The sequence below is a fragment of the Oncorhynchus nerka genome, linkage group LG16 (genome assembly GCF_034236695.1).
Source record: "Oncorhynchus nerka isolate Pitt River linkage group LG16, Oner_Uvic_2.0, whole genome shotgun sequence".
Classification (NCBI taxonomy): domain Eukaryota; kingdom Metazoa; phylum Chordata; class Actinopteri; order Salmoniformes; family Salmonidae; genus Oncorhynchus; species Oncorhynchus nerka.
Window position 1 is genome coordinate 6,145,261 of NC_088411.1, and position 21,842 is coordinate 6,167,102.

A 21,842-nucleotide genomic window follows, 5' to 3' on the forward strand; every position below is an offset into this window, starting at 1 on the left:
CATTAACTTTATGAGATGTATGTGGGTTTTTTCAGCGTACATTTCCGGGGAGCCCGTGGCATGGTGTCGTGACAGAGTTGAGGCTGAAAGCGGTGGCTAGCGATCCGTCGCTGATAAACAACTTGACTCGCTTCGGCACGGCTGGGCTTGTGACTGGGTCGGGGATGTTAGGCGATGGAGAACAAAGTGTGGGGCATTGTGGTACAAATAAATGGGGAGATAATGTGAGTAGGGGTTTGAAGGGGAGAGAGAGGTATGGAGGCAGCAAAGGACGTTTGAAGAGAGCGACAGTTTCCAGCGGCAGTTCGGGGGTCGAGAGTGTAGAGGAAGGGCAAGATGCATCGCGAGGTGAGGAGGAGCATAAAGTGATTATGAACTTTAAGGGAGGAAGGGGGAGTTGGGGCGACGAGTCCGATAAGGTTGACGGCTGTGATAAAGTAGTTGATTGGGGAAATTGTCAACGCTAAAGTGTTACTATATGGGAGCTTGTTGATGTTCTGTAAGGACAATGCGCAGAGGGGAAAAAGCTCTTGAGTGAAGCAAATAGGGAAGTGTAAGGTGGTGTCGAGCAGCTGGACTGATCATGCAGGAAAACTGTGGATTAAAGGGGTGATAACAGGAGTGCCTGTGAGTGTTGGCACTAAAGAGGTAAGGGACAATTTGAGATTAGTTATTCTAGTAAATGATCAAATATAGCAAGAAACAAGGGGTGGAGTTAGGGTAGATGGCCCGTTTATGTTACACTTCAAGGAACGGGTACTGCCTAATAAAGTAACCATAGGATACATGAGTTATTATAAACTGGGTGGTTTGAGCCCTGAATTCTGATTGGCTGAAGGCCATAGTATATCAGACTGTATACCACTGGTCTGACAAAACATTTAGTTTTACTGCTCTGATTACATTGGTAGCCAGTTTATAATAGCAATAAGGCTCCTTAGCCTGATGTGATTTGTGTGCAGGAAACGTAGGGACGAGGGACAGGGGTGGGGGGGTGCCACTTTCATAAAGCAAGGACTTTCTTATAGGATGCTAGGCAGAGGTATTGAACAGGAATATGTAGTAGAGGAGGGGTGGTAGTAAACTACTATAATCCGTGTCAGATATTAGACCTGGAAGTGCTGGAGAGGGTGGAGGGCCACAGGGAAGAGTCTGCCTTGGACCTCACTCTGGTATCTAGTGTGATGGCAGGAATCTGTGAGTGGGAGGTAAGGGAGGAGTAGGGTGTGATCACTACTATGCACAGTAGGCCGGAGGGAGGAGGTTCCAGTGGATGGAGTAGGCAGGTGGGTGTTTGGAAGGGCAAAGTGGGATCAGTTTCAGGAGCTGAGTGAGCAGGTGATGGCTCGGGTGGATATGAGAGGGGATGTGGACAGTATGAATAACTGGGTGAGAACAGCGTTAGTGGGGGCAGCTACTGAGGCGATACCTAAGAGTTCAGGGAGGAGGAGGAAAGCAGTCCCGTGGTGGACGAAGGAGTGTGGGGCAGTTGTGAGGAATAGAAACAAGACATTTAGAGTACTGAAAAGGACGTATAACTTCCAACATCTGATTCAGTATCAGCAGGCCCTGGAGAGGAGAACTATTCCTCAGTCTGATTCAGTATCAGCAGGCCCTGGTGAGGAGAACTATCCCTCAGTCTGATTCAGTATCAGCAGGCCCTGGTGAGGAGAACAATCCCTCAGTCTGATTCAGTATCAGCAGGCCCTGGTGAGGAGAACTATCCCTCAGTCTGATTCAGTATCAGCAGGCCCTGGTGAGGAGAACTATCCCTCAGTCTGATTCAGTATCAGCAGGCCCTGGTGAGGAGAACTATCCCTCAGTCTGATTCAGTATCAGCAGGCCCTGGTGAGGAGAACTATCCGTCCGTCTGATTCAGTATCAGCAGGCCCTGGTGAGGAGAACTATACTATCCCTCAGTCCGATTCGGTATCAGCAGGCCCTGGTGAGGAGAACTATCCCTCAGTCTGATTCAGTATCAGCAGGCCCTGGTGAGGAGAACTATCCCTCAGTCTGATTCAGTATCAGCAGGCCCTGGTGAGGAGAACTATCCCTCAGTCTGATTCAGTATCAGCAGGCCCTGGTGAGGAGAACTATCCCTCAGTCTGATTCAGTATCAGCAGGCCCTGGTGAGGAGAACTATCCCTCAGTCTGATTCAGTATCAGCAGGCCCTGGTGAGGAGAACTATCCCTCAGTCTGATTCAGTATCAGCAGGCCCTGGTGAGGAGAACTATCCCTCAGTCTGATTCAGTATCAGCAGGCCCTGGTGAGGAGAACTATCCCTCAGTCTGATTCAGTATCAGCAGGCCCTGTTGAGGAGAACTATCCCTCAGTCTGATTCAGTATCAGCAGGCCCTGGTGAGGAGAACTATCCCTCAGTCTGATTCAGTATCAGCAGGCCCTGGTGAGGAGAACTATCCCTCAGTCTGATTCAGTATCAGCAGGCCCTGTTGAGGAGAACTATCCGTCAGGCGAATTGGTCATGTTGGCGTTGGTTCTGTAACACCATTGGAAGGGCGACACCTGTGGGAGAAGAGTGGGGGATGATCAAGAGGATGAGTCGGGTCAGAAGGGAGTGGGACTAGGGAGTGGGACTACAGAAAGATAGGGAGGGTGTTGATCCATCTGATTAGAGACTACAGAAAGATAGGGAGGGTGTTGATCCACCTGGAGAGACTACAGAAAGATAGCGAGGGTGTTGATCCATCTGGAGAGACTACAGAAAGATATCGAGGGTGTTGATCCATCTGGAGAGACTACAGAAAGATAGGGACTGTGCCCTGCGACCCAATGTACACCTGGCCCACCATCGATCTGGACTGTCTCTATGACCATGTTCACCTGTACAGGGAGACAGTCCCCATCCTTGCCAAGACTCTCAAGGACGTCGCTTTAAACCGCAGTCCGACCTCTCCACCCAGGAACAGCAGAGCAATCTCCACCCCGAAAAAGATCACCGGGACAATACCCCGGACCAGCACCCTGGGACTCCCAGCCACGACCACATCACCACCTCAATGCCTACCACAGCCAGTGCAGCACAGACCACCCCAGCCCAGCTTCAGAGCCACCCAGATGAGGCCTCCCACCCCCCTACCCCCCACCGCACACCCACACTTGGAGGAGGAGCCACAGCCCAGCAGGCACAGGCTGTGAGAGGAGCAACTGGCCCAGCCCCCACCAACCAAATGAGTGACATTAAACATGCTGAGTCTACTATGCTCACATGTGATAGGCCGAGGGTCATGGTAAGATGAGCACAAGCACAAGAACGCACAAGAACTCCACCATCCTCACACTACACCCACCCAAGTGGCATGACACAAACTCTATTTGAATAATAAACAAATCACATTTGCATAATAAGAGTTTACTTTAATTGAAAAATCTTATTTTAATAGTTCTTGTTGGATTGTGAGTGTTTTGTCTCATTTTGAAGGTAAATTTTAAAAAAATAATTTATGAAATATTTTTACGTTGCATGTTGGAATTTACAAGGATTGAAGTCCTCTGCTTTTGGACTAAAGAGCAGAAACCCAGACTTCCTGAAAGAAATTGATGATGTTGATATTGTAGTACTACAGGAAACATGGTGCAAAGGTTATGTTTCCACTGGCTGTCCACTAGGTTATAGGGAGATAATCATACCATCCACTAAATTAAAAGGAATCAAACAGACTACTTCCTCACCGACCTAAACCCAGAGTCTCTCAGAGCCTTCACAGTCAGCCCACTAACACCTCTCTCAGACCACAGTAAAATCACAATGTATCTGAGAAGAGCAGAACCCAACCATGAAGCATCACGGCCCAATAAATTACAGTACAGACATCTACCAAAAAATACAATCTCTCCTGGACAACTTTTTAGCCTTAACATTCTCCTACAGCAATGAAGGTGTACATTTGGCTGTTTAGAACATAAACTATATATTTGACAAATTAGCCTCCTTGGCTAATTTAAAGAAGCATAAGAACAAACCAGAAATAACAGATAATGAAAAATGGTTTGATAATGATTTCAAAAATATCAGTCATTGAGAAATATATCTAATCAAAAACACAGAGAACCAGAAAACAAAAATATACGCCTTCAATATGGGGAAACACTGAAGCAATACAAACACACCCTGAGAACAAAAAAGGAACAGCACATTAGAAATCAGATGGATGGAATTGAGGAATCCATAGAATCAAACCACTTCTGGGAGAATTGGAATAAATTAAACAAACCTCATGAGGAATTGGCTATCCAAAATGGGGATATGTGGAGAAATCACTTTGCAAACCTCTACAGCAATATAACAAAGCCCAGAACAAAAAGATATACAAGAAAAATTACAAATCCTTGAATCAGCAGTCAAAGACTATCAGAATCCTGTGGCTACCCCAATTACAGAATAAGAATTATTGGAAAAACTATGCACTCTACAACCCAAAAAGGCCTGTGGTGCTGATGGTATTTTAAATGAAATGATCAAATATACAGACCACAAATTCAAATTGGCTATACTCAAACTCTTCAACATTATCCTCACTGCAGGTATTTTCCCGATATTTGGAACCAGGGATTGATCACACCAATCTATAAAAATGGAGACAAATTTGACCCAAATAATTACAGAGGAATTTGCATTAACAGCAACTTGGGGGAAATTCTCTGCAGTATTATAAATAGCAGACTACATCATTTCCTTGACGAACACAACGTCCTGAGCAGAAGCCAGATTGGATTTCTAAAAAAAATTAAAATCGTACAAAAGACCACATTTACACCCTCCACACTCTAATAGATAAACATGTAAACCAAAACGAAGGCAAAATCTACTCATGTTTTGTAGATTTCAAGAAAGCATTTGATTCAATTTGGCACAAAGGTCTTTTTTTATAAACTAATAGAAAGTGGTATTGGAGGGAAAACATGATTTTATTAAATCAATGTACACTAAAAACAAATGTGCAGTTAAAATTGGCAACAAGCAAACAGACTTCTTCTCTCAGGGACGGGGAGTGAAACAGGGCTGCCCAATAAGTCCAACACTATTTAACATCTACATTAATGAATTGGGGCAAAAACATTAGAAGAAATCGGCAGCACCTGGTATCACCTTACACAACACTAAAATCAAGTGTCTGCTGTCAGGACCCGGTTACGAACTCGGGAAAGGGAGGGAAACGAGGCACAGGTGCAAATAATAATCTGGAAACAGCGGGAAACAAAAAGGTCAAAAAAGCACAATGGGGGCATCTAGTGGCCAAAACCGGAACAATCCTGGCCAAATCCTGACAGTCTGCTATACGCAGACGACCTGGTGCTGCTGTCTCCCACTAAAGAGGGGCTACAGCAGCACCTAGATCATCTTCACAGGTTCTGTCAGACCTGGACTCTGACCGTTAAACCTAAAAAAAAATATATATATAATGATATTCCTAAAAAGGTCTGGAAATAAGGATGACAAATATAAATTCTATTTGGACTCAGTTCTATTAGAACACACCAAAAACTACACATATCTAGGACTAAATATCAGCAACACCGGTAGCTTTCACATGGCGGTGAGTGAGCTGAGAGACAAAGCAAGAAGAGCATTCTATGCCATTAAAAGGAACATCAAAATCGAAATTCAAATTAGAATCTGGCTCAAACTTTTTCAATCAGTTATAGAACCAATTGCTCTATACGGCAGTGAGGTATGGGGTCCGATCTCTAATAATGAATTTACCAAATGGGACAAACATCCAATCGAAATACCGCATGCAGAGTTTTGCAAGACTGTATTGCAAGTGCAAAGAAAAACTCCAAATAACGCACGAAGAGCAGAATTGGGCCAATACCCCCTCATTCGAATAGAAAAAAAGAGCCATCAAATTTTACAACCACCTAAAAACAAGTGACCCCAAAACATTACATCACACAGCTCTACAATGTCAAGAGATGAAAAAAGAGGAGTCCCCTCAGCCAGCTGGCTCTGAGGCTCAGTTCACCAACCCAAACCAACCCCATAGAGCCTCAGGACAGCACTCAGAAAATCTGGCCCAACCAAATCATCACAAAACAAAAAGAAACATATGTCATCACCTATTGGAAAGACACCACAAAAAAATCAAAGTAAACTTCAATGCTATTTGGCTCTAAACAGACAGTCTGCCAGCCGTACTATCTGACCACAGTGACTGATAGAAAACTGAGGAAAACATTGACTAGGTACAGACTCAGTGAGCACAGTCTGGCTATAGAGACCGGTTGTCACAGACAAACCTGGCTGCCCAGAGAGGACAGGCTGTGCTCACTCTGCTCCAGGGGAGAGGTAGAGACAGAGCTGCATATCCTATTACACTGTGACAAATACTCAGACCTAAGAGAATATTTATTTCCCAAAATTATAATTCAATACAAAGAATTTGAAACCATAAAAGATTAAGAAAAAATCCAATATTTATTGGGTGAAAAGCCAAAATGTGCAGTTTTGGCAGCCAAATATGTGTCCTCCTGCCACAACCTGAGGGACAGCCAGTGAAAAGTGCAAAGTAATGTCGATAATATTTCCCATCTTGTTTTGTTTTGTCTTTCATACAACGTCATGTGTCTTCTCAGTCATGTTGACACTGGTTCACTACCATTGCTTTAATGTATTGTTGTTCTCATTAATATTGTTGTTGTTGTTAATGGTAATCCCATGTCCACTACAACTGTTATTATTGCTGTTGGTCCCACCATTTATTTATATACAAAATATATATATTTATATATAAATATACATTTTTTTCAATTTTTTTCCGATATATATACTTTGACAATGTAAGTAATAATGAACTTGCCGTGTCAATAAAGTCAATTGAATTGAATTGATATGGAGGGTGTTGATCCATCTGGAGAGACTACAGAAAGATAGGGAGGGTGTTGATCCATCTGGAGAGACTACAGAAAGATAGGGAGGGTGTTGATCCATCTGGAGAGACTACAGAAAGATAGGGAGGGTGTTGATCCATCTGGAGAGACTACAGAAAGATAGGGCGGGTGTTGATCCATCTGGAGAGACTACAGAAAGATAGGGAGGGTGTTGATCCATCTGGAGAGACTACAGAAAGATAGGGAGGGTGTTGATCCATCTGGAGAGACTACAGAAAGATAGGGAGGGTGTTGATCCATCTGATTGGTTTAAGAGACATCTGGATACTGTGCATCAGGATTTTATGGCCTTTTACACAGATGGTTTTAAAGATGCAAGGACAGGACGCACTGGGTCAGTATTTGAAGTGCAGGAACGTGGGTTCGCAATCAGGAAACGTATTACAGATCATCTGGCTGTATATACGGCTGAGATGATGGCCATACTGTTGACCTTGCAGTGGGTGAAGTCGAGCCAGACAGAGTAGTTATTTGCTCTGATTCATGTGCCGTGTTAATGAGTCTCCAGTCCTTTATATCACATAGCAGATAAGACCTGCTTTATGAGGTGCTACAAACCCATTGCAGGATTAGACAAATGGGTATACAGATAAGATTTACTTGGGTCCCAGTCCATGTGGGGGTGAAGGGGAATGAGACAGTTGATGTACTGGCTAAACAATCACTTAGTAGTGGGGATGTTGAGGTTGTGGTTTCAATGAGCAAGGCAGAGGCAAAAAGCCTGATCTAGACAGTGATGAGATGGCAGGAGCAGTGGAATAGAGATTCTGAAGGTGGGCATTTATTTCAAGTACAGAGAGAAGTTGTGGAGGTGAGGACGGCAGGAAGAGACAGAAGAGAGGATGCTATTTTTACAAGATTTAAGGATGGAACACAGCCAGTTGAATAGGTCCTAAAATGTGATAGGAAAGCATCCAACAGGAAAGTGCGAGTATTGCCAGGAAACCGAGACCGTGGAACATGTACAGTATTGCCACAGTGTGGGGAAAGAAAGAGGCTGAGATCTAGTATGAGGGAGAAGGGGATACAGGAAACCCTACTGAAGAAGAAGCAGCAGCATGGTGTCCTTTCCTGTTTTTGGTGCTAGGCTGGGTCTAATTTCTTTGACTGCGTCTCCTGTCTCGGTCTTAAATCTCCATACTTTTTGTTGTTGTAAAAGTACACTAGTACACTTTCTCGCATGGATTTGAACTCTAGCCAATGCTTACTTCATTCATATATCCAGGAACCAATATCCAAAGTAGGTACTTAGAAAGACCCATTTCGTATAATGCCTACATTTAAAATGCATATGAGGGGGTACTTTGGGGGCACCATGGGCAGAGCAAGATGTGATTAGGCCTACAATGACCGAAAAAGGTTGAGAACCACTGGACTAGGCAAGTATTAGATGGTACATTAACAATCCCAACAATGATCAATCATTAGCCAAGATGCCCAAAATATTCCTGTCCCATGCTTGTTGAAGCCAAAAGTTGAATCATTACCTGTCTCTAAAGGCATTGTAGACTACTTAATGTCCATGCGAAGCACAACTTCCAACCCATAACGGTCTTTAGATTCCCTATAAGAAAATAATTGTGTAAGCAAAGTAACTCCACTAGTCATGCATTGATACAGTAGATTATTGTGTCCTATGAATCAGATCATGTAAATGTAATTAATATTATATCTTCATTTAGAGTAAATCAAACTGTTTTTCTTTAGATTCCATCTTTGAGAAGAAAAAGAGCCAGGCTGGTTTACAGAGACCTGACTAGAGGCGTGATAGTGCCGACACCCCTGCATCAACTTGGATCGGTGAGAAAGTTGCTCTGTTCACCTAATTCAACTCAGTAACAAGTGTTACTACTCTTTAGCGAGTACTGGGAGAACAGAGCCGGTTCCCTCTGCAGCAGAAGTTGTGCCCAGCTGCAGTGATGCACCTCTATCATAAAAAAGAAAAAAGGAAGGCAGCGGATGTTGTGATTGTGGCTCAGATAAATATTTCTGTGCCATCTGTGCTGTGAGAACATTGTTCACCAGTTGGGAGTTATGGAAGGTAATATATTTGATCTTATGTCAACAAACCTGTCAACTTCTGGCTTTAAACAATTGCTTCCCAGTCAAAAATGTTGATCATGTATAGGGCTGTGGCGCTCACGATATTATGTCAGCCGGTGTTTATCAAACAAATGGCTGTCGCTCTCATGGTAATTGACCGCTAATTAACAAACACATTTAGCATCTCCCAGCTTCCACAAGCCACTTATGCAGACCTTTGGAAAATCTACAGTTTTTAAAGTATAATAAATGCATGTAATATAGCCTTCACCATCACAATAAATCCATGATTTATTTTTGGCAGGTCTAAAGAAGCATGACATAAAGAAAATGTTTATTTCAGAAGAACAGAATAGCATACTCTGAGTTGTCCTCATGTTAGGTCCTGATGTGGCTATGCCAAATGGATGTGGGCTACACTAGTTCATTTAGCAGCCAAGATTTGCTTATAATTCCGTGGCATTATTTTATAGTATGAAGAATAGAATTGAATGAAATATAAATAATATTTTCTCCAAACGATTTGAGGGAGTGCGCACATGCGGCTATTCTGTGTTGAGCGGTTAGGGATAGGTACTGCTATATGCTTAATTTAGAGTTATTAATAGAACTTTAGAAGTTGTGATACAAGCGTTGGGCGATATGTTTCATGTTTAATACATTGTTAGGCTGCATGATGCAACTCTAATGATGATTTGAAAAAAGTAGCTTGAAAGGCGTGTAGACACTACATCAGTGTCTCATTCACAATTTGACAACCACTTGATAATGCCTTGAATTTCAAGTCGGCATCCCCTTTGTGTCGCTGTAATGCACCCCCCAAAAAACACCATGCCTTCTCCCTGAGTGCCGTGCGCTCCGAATCACCTCTCACTCACATGGTTCTCCATCACGTGATCGGGTCTCACAGGCCACACATGAAGACAGACACAAGACTGTCCACATTTACTCTTCGTCAGCCAACAGGATGTGTAGGCCTAACGAACAGCAAAAGCACTAGCCTATGGGGGACAGTAGATTGACAAAGTACAAAAGTCGACCTATCCTGTGTGGGAAATAAATATTCCAAACATAGTCTGGGACAGTTGTGGGATGCGATAGATCCAAAATTAATACAACCACCAGCATCAACTAAACTTTTATATGCAATGAGCCTGACGCAACAGATCAGAATTTTTAGGTTAAAATGTTGGTAAACTAATAGGCTATTTCTTCACATTAAAAGCGCAGAAATGAACACAGGGCAGTAGGCAATAAGCATGAATGTGTCATTAGCGGAAAACACCATTATCAAAAGTGACCACAAATGTGATTATGCAGGTAATGCTTTTATTATAAAAGTGCATTTATATGGTGAAAATGATCTACCCCAATCTTGAAAGTCACGCGCTGCTTATGTATACCAGTTAGGCACCCCTTGTAAAGCGCATTAACGATGCTTAATTTTAATAAATTATTTGGACACTTTAGTCGTGATCCAAACCTTATCAGAACATATAGGCCTATGGGCTAGGCTACAAAGATGTGTGCGTCTATGATTTGAGAAAGGCATTGTTTCTTATGCTGGGCATCATTCAAAAGTGATAATATATCATATATAGTGATAGGATAATATTGTCACCCATCAAGCTATTCTTGATTTAATCTTATCTTTACATATACTAAATAATATTTGTGTGAAATGTGTTTTTAGAATGGACTGTTTTCATGCACATGTATCGAAATGGACAGTGGGGGAAAAAATGGATGTAATCTATGCGCTAAAATAGCGAATGGAGGTCGCTTTTCCCGTGGTTCGTTGTCATGCCAGCCAGGTAGGCTATACTCTCGTTGTAAATATAAGCAATGTGCTTAACATTAGGAAAGTTGAGAAATAAATATAGTAGGCCTATAGAAAGCTGATGGGATCCTCCTCTTTTTAATAAAGGCAATCACTCTGTTTTCTCAAGCAGTTGCCTATAGAAATTGTGCGCAACATGAACTCATGGGATCTCATTAAGTGTTTGATTTGATTTTTGATACATTTGCATAGATGTCAAAGTGATTGGAGGGACAATGGAGTGCTGGGTACCAGGCAAGTTTGGTAGGATACTAATGACCATCAGCAGCATCAGAGCTTGGAGAAGCCTAATTACCGTGACTAAACGGTCACGTGGAATTTGACTGCCTTCATGACTCGTGACCTCCGGTGTGGCGGTAGTACGGTCACCGCAACACCCCTAATCATGTACATACAGTTCACTTTCTATAAAAGTTACAGTTCTCTGCAGTGGTAAGGTAAATGTGATAAAATCTCTCGTGCCAAGCACAGAGTTGATTTGGAGTTTTCTAATAACTTGTGCAATTAAATATCCCCCTGATAGTGTAGTTTCTAATCTGCAGCTACTGTCGTCTGTTCTACAACAACTTTGTGTCTGCCTGTCTGTCTTAGTCAGGGCAGTTCAACCCATGTGTTCCTGTGGCCCTACGATGAGAGTGCAGGAGACAAGATGACCATGACTGTCACAGCCAGTACAACCGTACTCTGACTGTTAACATTAGAGGTAGGACTTATATTACATTTGGAAACTAAGACGTCTGTGTCCTTCACCATTTTGCAAAGCGTATCAGAGCATCAAGTGTAGCAGCACCATGCTCAGAGACAGTTTCTCCCTCAAGTCAAGAGTAGCAGCACCATGCTCAGAGACAGTTTCTCCCTCAAGTCAAGAGTAGCAGCACCATGCTCAGAGACAGTTTCTCCCTCAAGTCAAGAGTAGCAGCACCATGCTCAGAGACAGTTTCTCCCTCAAGTCAAGAGTAGCAGCACCATGCTCAGAGACAGTTTCTCCCTCAAGTCATAAGACAAAGTGTATCAGAGCATCAAGTGTAGCAGCACCATGCTCAGAGACAGTTTCTCCCCCAAGTCATAAGACAAAGTGTATCAGAGCATCAAGTGTAGCAGCACCATGCTCAGAGACAGTTTCTCCCTCAAGTCATAAGACAAAGTGTATCAGAGCATCAAGTGTAGCAGCACCATGCTCAGAGACAGTTTCTCCCTCAAGTCATAAGACAAAGTGTATCAGAGCATCAAGTGTAGCAGCACCATGTTCAGAGACAGTTTCTCCCTCAAGTCATAAGACAAAGTGTATCAGAGCATCAAGTGTAGCAGCACCATGTTCAGAGACCGTTTCTCCCTCAAGTCATAAGACAAAGTGTATCAGAGCATCAAGTGTAGCAGCACCATGCTCAGAGACAGTTTCTCCCTCAAGTCATAAGACAAAGTGTATCAGAGCATCAAGTGTAGCAGCACCATGCTCAGAGACAGTTTCTCCCTCAAGTCATAAGACAAAGTGTATCAGAGCATCAAGTGTAGCAGCAACATGTTCAGAGACTGTTTCTCCCTCAAGTCAAGTGTAGCAGCACCATGCTCAGAGACAGTTTCTCCCTCAAGTCATAAGACTGTTGATGAAAACTGAACGGACTCTTTGCTGCTATGGCAACTACTGTACTTAATATACTGTAATCTACTTATTTCATTGTATTGTGCACACTATGCTGTATTCCTGCGCAAATAACAATTTTGATTTAATTTGATGTAGTTTACCATAACCCTGTTCACTCTGTAATTTTGATGAAAATATGGAGTCATTTTGAAAGTTCTTAGGAGACATGCATCTCACCAACATCGGATGTAATGTTTTAGCAATGTAACGGAATGTCCTCATTTCTGGAAGAGCTCATGATGTCTGGCTGCAGTTTTGCAACTGTGAGCTGGAACCTATCACTCTGATCCTCCACAGACTGGTCTGCCACCCCCCAACTGTGAGCTGGAACCTGTCACTCTGATCCTCCACAGACTGGTCTGCCACCCCCCAACTGTGAGCTGGAACCTATCACTCTGATCCTCCACAGACTGGTCTGCCACCCCCCAACTGTGAGCTAGAACCTGTCACTCTGATCCTCCACAGACTGGCCTGCCACCCCCCAAATGCCGCAAACAGAAATTTCAGTGGATCTCCTGCGCCAGTTTGCAGCCCCGCAGCTGGAGTGAGGAGTGTCTTTGAGGGGGATTACCTTTCCATAAATCCAATACATGCTGGAAGGTAGTTATTGTATTCTAGATTGGAAATCAAACCATATATGTAAGTGTTCTTTAATATGAGGAGTATTATTATTTTTATCTCCAGACAATTGAGCTCTACCGGAAACTCACAAATGAGTCATTTGAGGAGTTCTAACACTGGCAGTTTGAACGAGAGACTCTCAGGGATTTGGCGCCACTGACCTCGGATGAAACAAAGTGCCTTCTCGGTCCATAGGTATGTCAATGATAACAATGAATGGACAACTATAGAGTCTCATTAAGCTAGGATTCTTATTTTCATTCAGTGTTGTTCATCATTTATAAGGGGAAATATATCCAACCTCGGTTGTCTTTCTTATATACGCTACCGTTCAAAAGTTTGGGGTCACTTAGAAATGTATTTGTTTTTTTAAAGAACACTTTTCGTCCATTAAAATAACATTAAATTGATTAGAAATACAGTGTAGACATTGTTAATGTTGTAAATGACTATTGTAGCTAGAAACGACAGATTTTTGATGGAATATCTACATAGGCGTACAGAGGCCCATTATCAGCAACCATCACTCCTGTGTTCCAATGCCACGTTGTGTCAGCTAATCCAAGTTGATCTTTTTAAAAGGCGAATTGATCATTAGAAAACCATTTTGCAATTATGAAAACTGTTGTGCTGGTTAAAGAAGCAATAAAACTGGCCTTCTTTAGACTAGTTTAGTATCTGAAGCATCAGCATTTGTGGGTTCGATTACAGGCTCAAAATGGCCAGAAACAAAGCACTTTCTTCTGAAACTCGTCAGTCTATTCTTGTTCTGAGAAATTAAGGCTATTCCATGCGAAAAATTGCCAAGAAACTGAAAATATCGTACAACCCTGTGTACTACTCCCTTCACAGAACAGCGTAAACTGGCTCTAACCAGAATAGAGTGGGAGGCCCCAGTGCACAACTGAGCAAGAGGACAAGTACATTAGAGTGTCTAGTTTGGAAAAAAGTCCTCAACTGGCAGCTTCATTAAATAGTACCCTCAAAACACCAGTCTCAACGTCAACAGTGAAGAGGCGACTCCGTGATGCTGGCCTTCTAGGCAGAGTTCCTCTGTCCAGTGTCTGTGTTCTTTTGCCCATCTTAAAGTTTTCTTTTTATTGGCCAGTCTGAGATATGGCTTTTTCTTTGCAACTCCGCCTAGAAGGCCAGCATCCCGGAGTTGCCTCTTCACTGTTGACTTGGAGACTGGTGTTTACTTACAAGCCCTTAACCAACCATGCAGTTTTAAGAAAATACCCCCCCAAAAAGGTAAGAGGATAAGAATAACAAATAATTAAAGAGCAGCAGTAAATAACAATAGCGGGATATATACAGGGGTTACCGGCACAGAGTCAATATCAGTGTGCCGGGTACCGGTGACAAGGTAATTGAGGTAATATGTACATGTAGGTAGAGTTCTTAGTGACTATGCATAGATAATAATCGAGAGTAGCAGCGGTGTTCCGGAGGGGAGGGAAATGCAAATAGTCTGGGTAGCCATTTGACTAGATGTTCAGGAGTCTTATGGCTTGAGGGTAGAAGCTGTTTAGAAGCCTCTTGGACCTAGACTTGGCGCTCCGGTACCGCTTACTGTGTGGTTGCAGAGAGAACAGTCTATGACTAGGGTGGCTGGAGTCTTTGACAAATTTTAGGGCCTTCCTCTGACACCGCCTGGTATAGAGGTCCTGGATGGCATGAAGCTTTGACCTGGTGATGTACTGGGCCGTATGCACTACCCTCTGTAGTGCCTTATGGTCGGATGGCCGAGCAGTTGCCATACCAGGCAGTGATGCTCCCGATGGTGCAGCAGTAGAACCTTTAAGGATCTGAGGACCCATGCCAAATTGTTTGTCTCCTGAGGGGGAATAGGTTTTGTCGTGCCCTCTTCACGACTGTCTTGGTGTGCTTGGACCTTGTTAGTTTGTTGGTGATCTGGACGCCAAGGAACTTGAAGCTCTCAACCTGCTCCACTACAGCCTCGTCGACGAGAATGGGGGCGTGCTCGGTCCTCCTTCTCCTTTATTCCACAATCATCTCCTTGGTCTTGATCACGTTGAGGGAGAGGTTGTTGGCTTTGCACTACACGGCCAGGTCTCTGACCTCCTCCCTATGGGCAGTCTCATCGTTGTTGGTGATCAGACCTTCCACTGTTGTATCATCAGCAAACTTAATGATGGTGTTGGAGTCATGCCTGGCCGTGCAGTCATGAGTGAACAGGGAGTACAGAAGGGGACTGACCACGCACCCCTGAGGGGCACCTGTGTTGAGGATCAGCATGGTGGATGTGTTGTTACCTACCCTCACCACCTGGGAGCGGCCCTTCAGGAAGTCCAGGATCCAGTTGCAGAGGGAGGTGTTTAGTCCCAGGGTCCTTAGCTTAGCGATTAGCTTTGAGGGCACTATGGTGTTGAACGCTGAGCTGTAGTCAGTGAATAGCATTCTCACATAGTTGTTCCTTTTGACCAGGTGGGAAAGGGCAATGTGGAGTGCAATAGAGATAGCATCATCTGTGGATCTGTTGGGGGGGGGGGGGTATGCAAATTATGGTGGGTCTAGGGTTTCTGGGAAAATGGTGTTGATGTGAGCCATGACCAGCCTTTCAAAGCACTTCATGGCTACAGACGTGAGTGCTCCGTGTCGGTAGTCATTTAGTCAGGTTACCTTAGTGTTCTTGGGCACAGGGACCATGGTGGTCTAATTGAAACATGTTGGTATTACAGACTCAGACAGGGAGAGGTTGAAAATGTCAGTGAAGACACTTGCCAGTTGGTCAGCGCATGGTCGCAGTATACGTCCTGGTAATCCGTCTGGCCCTGCGGCCTTGTGAGTGTTGACCTGTTTGAAGGTCTTATTCCCATCTGCTGTGGAGAGCGTGATCACACAGCCGTCTGTAACAGCTGATGCTCTCATGCATGTTTCAGTGTTACTTGCCTCGAAGCGAGCATATTTATTTAGCTCATCTTGTAGGCTCGTGTTACTGTGCATCTCTCGGCTTTGCTTCCCTTTGTAGTCTGTAATAGTTAGCAAGCCCTGACACATCTGACGAGCGTCGGAGCCGGTGTAGTACGATTCAGTCTTAGTCCTGTATTGACGCTTTGCCTGTTTGCTGGTTTGTCGGAGGGCATAGCAGGATTTATTATAAGCTTCCGGGTTAGTCCCGCTCCTTGAAAGCGGCACCTCTGCCCTTTAGCTCAGTGTGAATGTTGCCTGTAATCCATGGCTTATGGTTGGGGTATGTACGTGCAGTCACCGTGGGGACGACGTCCTCGATGCACTTATTGATAAAGCCAGTGATTGATGTGGTGTACTCCTCAATACCATCGGAATAATCCCAGAACATATTCCAGTCTGTGCTAGCAAAGCAGTCCTGTAATTTGTCCTTTAATTCATCATCACCCATTGTAATGCTCATTATTTTTTCTGATTGTACTTTACATTTCAGGTCACTAATGGTACCAGGTGTGTGACTGGTAGTGGGCTTGCTGACGGAGAACAGATGGAGAGGATGTGGTCCTACGTTAGAACATTTGTGAAGATCACAAAAGAGATGACACCAACTCATCGTGTTGACGCCCTCAAAGATGCCCTCTACTACGCATCCAGGGTCAGGGAGAAGCAAGGTATAACTGGAAATCAGTTAAGTATTGAGACGACCTATTGTTCAGGATTGTGTTGATATCATTTTGCCCCCAAAAAACGCTGATGTTATAGCACCGGCAATACAACTCCGTCGGCAGAAGGTCCTGATAGAGGAAGCCGAGGCAAAGGAGGAGTTGATGGTGTTGCTTAACAGCATTCTAGGTTAGATTCCATGTGTTTTGCTCATAACTTTTATTTATATATCATGATCCTTTTCTGCAAATTCAATCAGATTCATTGGCAGCAGGGCTGCAGTATCATAAGACAAGGCTTTCTCCCACAGAGCTCATCTTTATGGAATGGTTTGCCGATGTGAAAGAGTCAGATCTTCTCTCGTCTGTCAGTCCTATGATTGAGTATCGTCTTGCCCATGGGTGGGAAGGTGAACGGAAAGGTACTAGCCCCCCCACACAACCCACCCTACCCATAAACCTTGACATCCTAAAACATGAAAGCCATCTGACCCTAGAGTGTTGTGCACCCTCTATAGCCATTGCAGTCTTTGCCTGACCCTGCTGGTCATCTACAGTATGAACGTTTGAACGTGTGTTTGTGTGCCCTATGCGGTTCTGATTATCCATCTGTATGACAAGCACACCAAGAGCTGCTTGTAATTGTGCTTCTGACTCTGCATTGCTTGCTCTTTGGTGTTTTTAGACAGGGTATCTGTAACGCACTATGTGATGCTGTTTTACAACTGCTGATGTAAAAAGGGCTTTTATAAAATACATTTGATTGATTTGATGATGAAATCCTTGTTGTGGTTTCACTGACCATTTGATATTTGAGTAAAATTCCTAACATTGTCCATAAGATATTTCTCTCTAACCTGTGAGCATTGCACATGTAGAACTCAGCACAACTGCCAGTGTGGTTTATTATGTTCTGCAATGGATTTAATGAAGCCCTTGATTATGTCGTAGGCAGCACCCAGTCGGACGTGGAAGTTTGGACCCGTCAGATGGAGACCCTCACAGACAAGAGGACGTTGTTCCTTACCTGGCAGGAGAGATGCGTGGAAACTCTCGCAGAACAACAGTAAGCCACATAAGCAGTTGCTACATCTCTGACCTAAGGTTTTATCCCGTCTCTAAACACCCCTTTCTGTCTGGCTTAGCCTGTGTCCTAGTCTCACCATCTCTAAACACCCCTTTCTGTCTGGCTTAGCCTGTGTCCTACTCTCACTGTCTCTAAACACCCCTTTCTGTCTGGCTTAGCCTGTGTCCTAGTCTCACCATCTCTAAACACCCATTCCGTCTGGCTTAGCCTGTGTCCTAGTCTCACCATCTCTAAACACCCCTTTCTGTCTGGCTTAGTCTGTGTCCTAGTCTCACCATCTCTAAACACCCCTTTCTGTCTGTCTTAGCCTGTGTCCTAGTCTCACCATCTCTAAACACCCCTTTCTGTCTGGCTTAGTCTGTGTCCTAGTCTCACCATCTCTAAACACCCCTTTCTGTCTGGCTTAGCCTGTGTCCTAGTCTCACCATCTCTAAACACCCCTTTCTGTCTGGCTTAGTCTGTGTCCTAGTCTCACCATCTCTAAACACCCATTTCTGTCTGGGTTAGCCTGTGTCCTACTCTCACCATCTCTAAACACCACTTTCTGTCTGGCTTAGTCTGTGTCCTAGTCTCACCATCTCTAAACACCCCTTTCTGTCTGGCTTAGTCTGTGTCCTAGTCTCACCATCTCTAAACACCCCTTTCTGTCTGGCTTAGCCTGTGTCCTACTCTCACCATCTCTAAACACCCCTTTCTGTCTGGCTTAGTCTGTGTCCTAGTCTCACCATATCTTGGATCTGCATAGCTACTTCCTGTTACTTTATACACTTATCACCCCTTCCTGCTTCCAGCTGACCCTTCCACTACATAACCCAGAAACATGAGTACCCCCCCCTGCTTTAATCTATTGTACATGAAGTACCAACACTTCACTCTGCATTATCCACTCTACACTCAAAGGTATTGTTGCCTTCCTAACTGGTTAGTTGTATGTTGAGATGCTTTCATACTGTTTATATTTTCAGTTATATATCTTTATAATATTTTCAAGGTCTGACATGATGTCCCCGGCAATCACCGATGAAAGGAATGCTCAGTTGACTACTCAGCTTGAAAAGTAGGATGTTGTCTCTATATTTGTCCCACTGTATTGGGGCTACTCGATATAGGTTTTAAACCTTATAACATAAATGTTCACGTTTCAGCCTGGAGAAAAGGTTGAAGGCCATGGAGAAGAGAAACCGGATTGTACGCTGGTCTCTTCAACACTGTGCAGCAATTATGGAAAGTCTGCAGACTATTGTGGCCTGGTCAGAAAGTATGCAGACTAAGATGATTCTCTGTCTACTGGCTACAATCCATAGACTGGTCCTGTAGCGCTCTTCCTATTGTGGCCTGGTCAGAAAGTATGCAGACTAAGATGATTCTCTGCCTGCTGGCTACAATCCATAGACTGGTCCTGTAGTGCTCTGCCTATTGTGGCCAGGTCAGAAAGTATGCAGGTACTGCAGCCAATAGACTGGTCCTGTAGTGCTCTTCCTATTGTGGCCTGGTCAGAAAGTATGCAGGTACTGCAGCCAATAGACTGGTCCTGTAGTGCTCTTCCTATTGTGGCCTGGTCAGAAAGTATGCAGGTACTGCAGCCAATAGACTGGTCCTGTAGTTCTCTGCCTATTGTGGCCAGGTCAGAAAGTATGCAGGTACTGCAGCCAATAGACTGGTCCTGTCGAGCTCTTCCTATTGTGGCCTGGTCAGAAAGTATGCAGGTACTGCAGCCAATTCAGTGTTGTTGAACACTGCATCACACGCTGGCATATCACTGCTGTTATCTACGTCTCATTCACCCAGGTGCTTTGAACTATATGAAAGATTTCTATCAAACTTCACGATTTTCATGACCATTTCTTAAAATTGTTTTTCAGATGGACAAACCATTGCTGTGTGGCTCTCCAGAAAAATCAAGCGGACATCGGAGAGAATAAAACCGCAGATCAACGCCTAAAGATGCATAACATGTGCCTTAGGGCAGCAGAGGAGAGGCACACAATACAGGCAGACCTACACAATGGCCTTTTGTATTGCCAGCAAGAGCTGGGGCTTTTTAAAGATGCATAGCATGTGCCTTAGGGCAGCAGAGGTGAGGCACACAATACAGGAAGACCTACACAATGGCCTTTTGTATTGCCAGCAAGAGCTGGGGCTTTTTAAAGATGCATAACATGTGCCTTAGGGCAGCAGAGGTGAGGCACACAATACAGGCAGACCTACACAATGGCCTTTTGTATTGCCAGCAAGAGCATTTTCAAATGTTGGCTGATGATGGCTCGGTCAGCACAGATGTAAAAGAGGACAGTGAATCAGAAGATGAAAGTGGTTGAGGAATGAATGTCTGTGTGTGTGTGTGTGTGTGTGTGTGAGTTTTATAGGGCAAACTATACACTGAGTATTTCTAACATTAGGAACAACTTCCTAATATTGAGTTGCACCCCCCCAGCCCCCCTTTTGCCCTCAGAACAGACTCAAATCGTCAGGTAATGGACCTGTACCCCCGCACATTGACTCGGTACCGGTACCCCCTGTATTTAGCCTCGTTATTGTTATTTAATTGTTACTTTTTTTAACTTTATTTAGTAAATGCATTTTCTTAACTCTATTTTCTTAACTGCATTGTTGTATAAGGGCTTGTAAAGTAAGTATTTAATGGTCAAGTTTACACCTGTTGTATTCGGCGCATGTGACAAATACAATTTGATTTGACTCTACAATGTGTCGAAGCGTTCCACAGGGATGCTGGCCCATGTTGACTCCAATGCTTCCCACAGTTGTGTCAAGTTGGCTGGATGTCCTTTGGGTGGTGGACCATTCTTGACACACGTGTGAAAAACCCAGCAGCGTTGCAGTTCTTGACACAACGGTGCGCCTGGCACTTACTACCATAACCCTGTTCGAAGTCATTTAAATAATTTGTCTTGCCCATTCACCCTTCTGAAGGGCACACAATCCACGTCGCAATTGTCTCAAGGCATAGAAATCCTTTAACCATTCTCCTCCCCTTCATCTACACTGATTTAAATGTATTTAACAAGTGACGTCAATGAGGGATCATATCTTTCACCTGGAATCACCTGGTCAGTTTACGTAATGGAAAGAGCAGGTGTCCTTAATGTTTATTACACTCAGTGTATATGTTTGTCATACTTGGGACAAATAGGATGTTATGCTGAAAAATATGTTGGTCAGACAAGGCTATGTATGTTCGTGCACATGGAAGTCAGTGATTTATGTTACCTATACTGTAGGTTAATGAGGCAATACAAATGTGATGTGACCAACATATGGATTAAATGAAAGGGCCGAGATTCATCAAAACCTTAAGAAGACATTTCTTAACTGTCTTATGAAGAAGGTTTTTTTTTAACTCAAAAAGGTTATTGGAAATGTTATTGTGCAATTTCTTCTGTTTCCCATTAAGCATAAAGTTGGGAAGGAATTAGATTCTTGAAAATGATGTTATTGGATTTGTTCTTAATTCCAAGATGGCTAAACTCTTGTATTAAACTCGGTGAGAGAATAAGCTCATGTTTAATTCACTCACAAACTTCATCTGACATTTTCAGTAGGGTTATTTTGAACCCAAGAACATGTTTTAGAACCATTATCTTAGTATGAAATATGCTAACTTGTTTGCCATTTCTAGCTACTGTTGAAGTCGGACGTTTTCATACACTTAGGTTGGAGTCATAAAAACTTGTTTTTCAACCACTCCACACATTTCTTGTTAACAAACTATAGTTTTGGCAAGTCGGTTAGGACATCTACTTTGTGCATGACACAAGTAATTTTTCGAACAAGTGTTTACAGACAGATTATTTCACTAATTCACTGTATCACAATTCCAGTGGGTCAAAAGTTTACATACACTAAATTGACTGCCTTTAAACAGCTTGGAAAATTCCAGAAAATTATGTCATAGCTTTAGAAGCTTCTGATAGGCTAATTGACATAATTTGAGTCAATTGGAGGTGTACCTGTGAATGTACTTCAAACTCAGTGCCTCTTTGCTTGACATGGGAAAATCAAAAGAAATCAGGCAAAAAATAGTTGACCTCCACAAGTCTGGTTCATCATTGGGAGCAATTTCCAAACGCCAGAAAGTACCATGTTCA

The 21,842-nt window shown here is 43.5% G+C and overlaps 1 long non-coding RNA gene across 4 annotated transcripts in view; it reads left to right on the forward strand.

The window, feature by feature from the left end:
* Positions 1–21,250, forward strand: part of LOC115143943 (uncharacterized) — a 22,352-nt gene extending 1,102 nt beyond the window's left edge. Inside the window, exons 2-10 of one of the 4 annotated variants that reach the window (XR_010459283.1) lie at positions 36–3,249; positions 8,618–8,710; positions 11,385–11,496; positions 12,733–13,035; positions 13,120–13,251; positions 16,481–16,839; positions 16,961–17,071; positions 17,601–17,715; positions 19,599–21,250. This is a non-coding gene — a long non-coding RNA (uncharacterized LOC115143943). Of the gene's footprint in view, positions 1–35; positions 3,250–8,617; positions 8,711–11,384; positions 11,497–12,688; positions 13,036–13,119; positions 13,252–16,480; positions 17,072–17,600; positions 17,716–19,598 lie in introns of all 4 variants that reach the window. The other 3 variants (XR_010459284.1, XR_010459282.1, XR_010459285.1) reach the window with 3 other exon arrangements.
* The last annotated feature ends 592 nt before the right edge of the window (positions 21,251–21,842 follow it).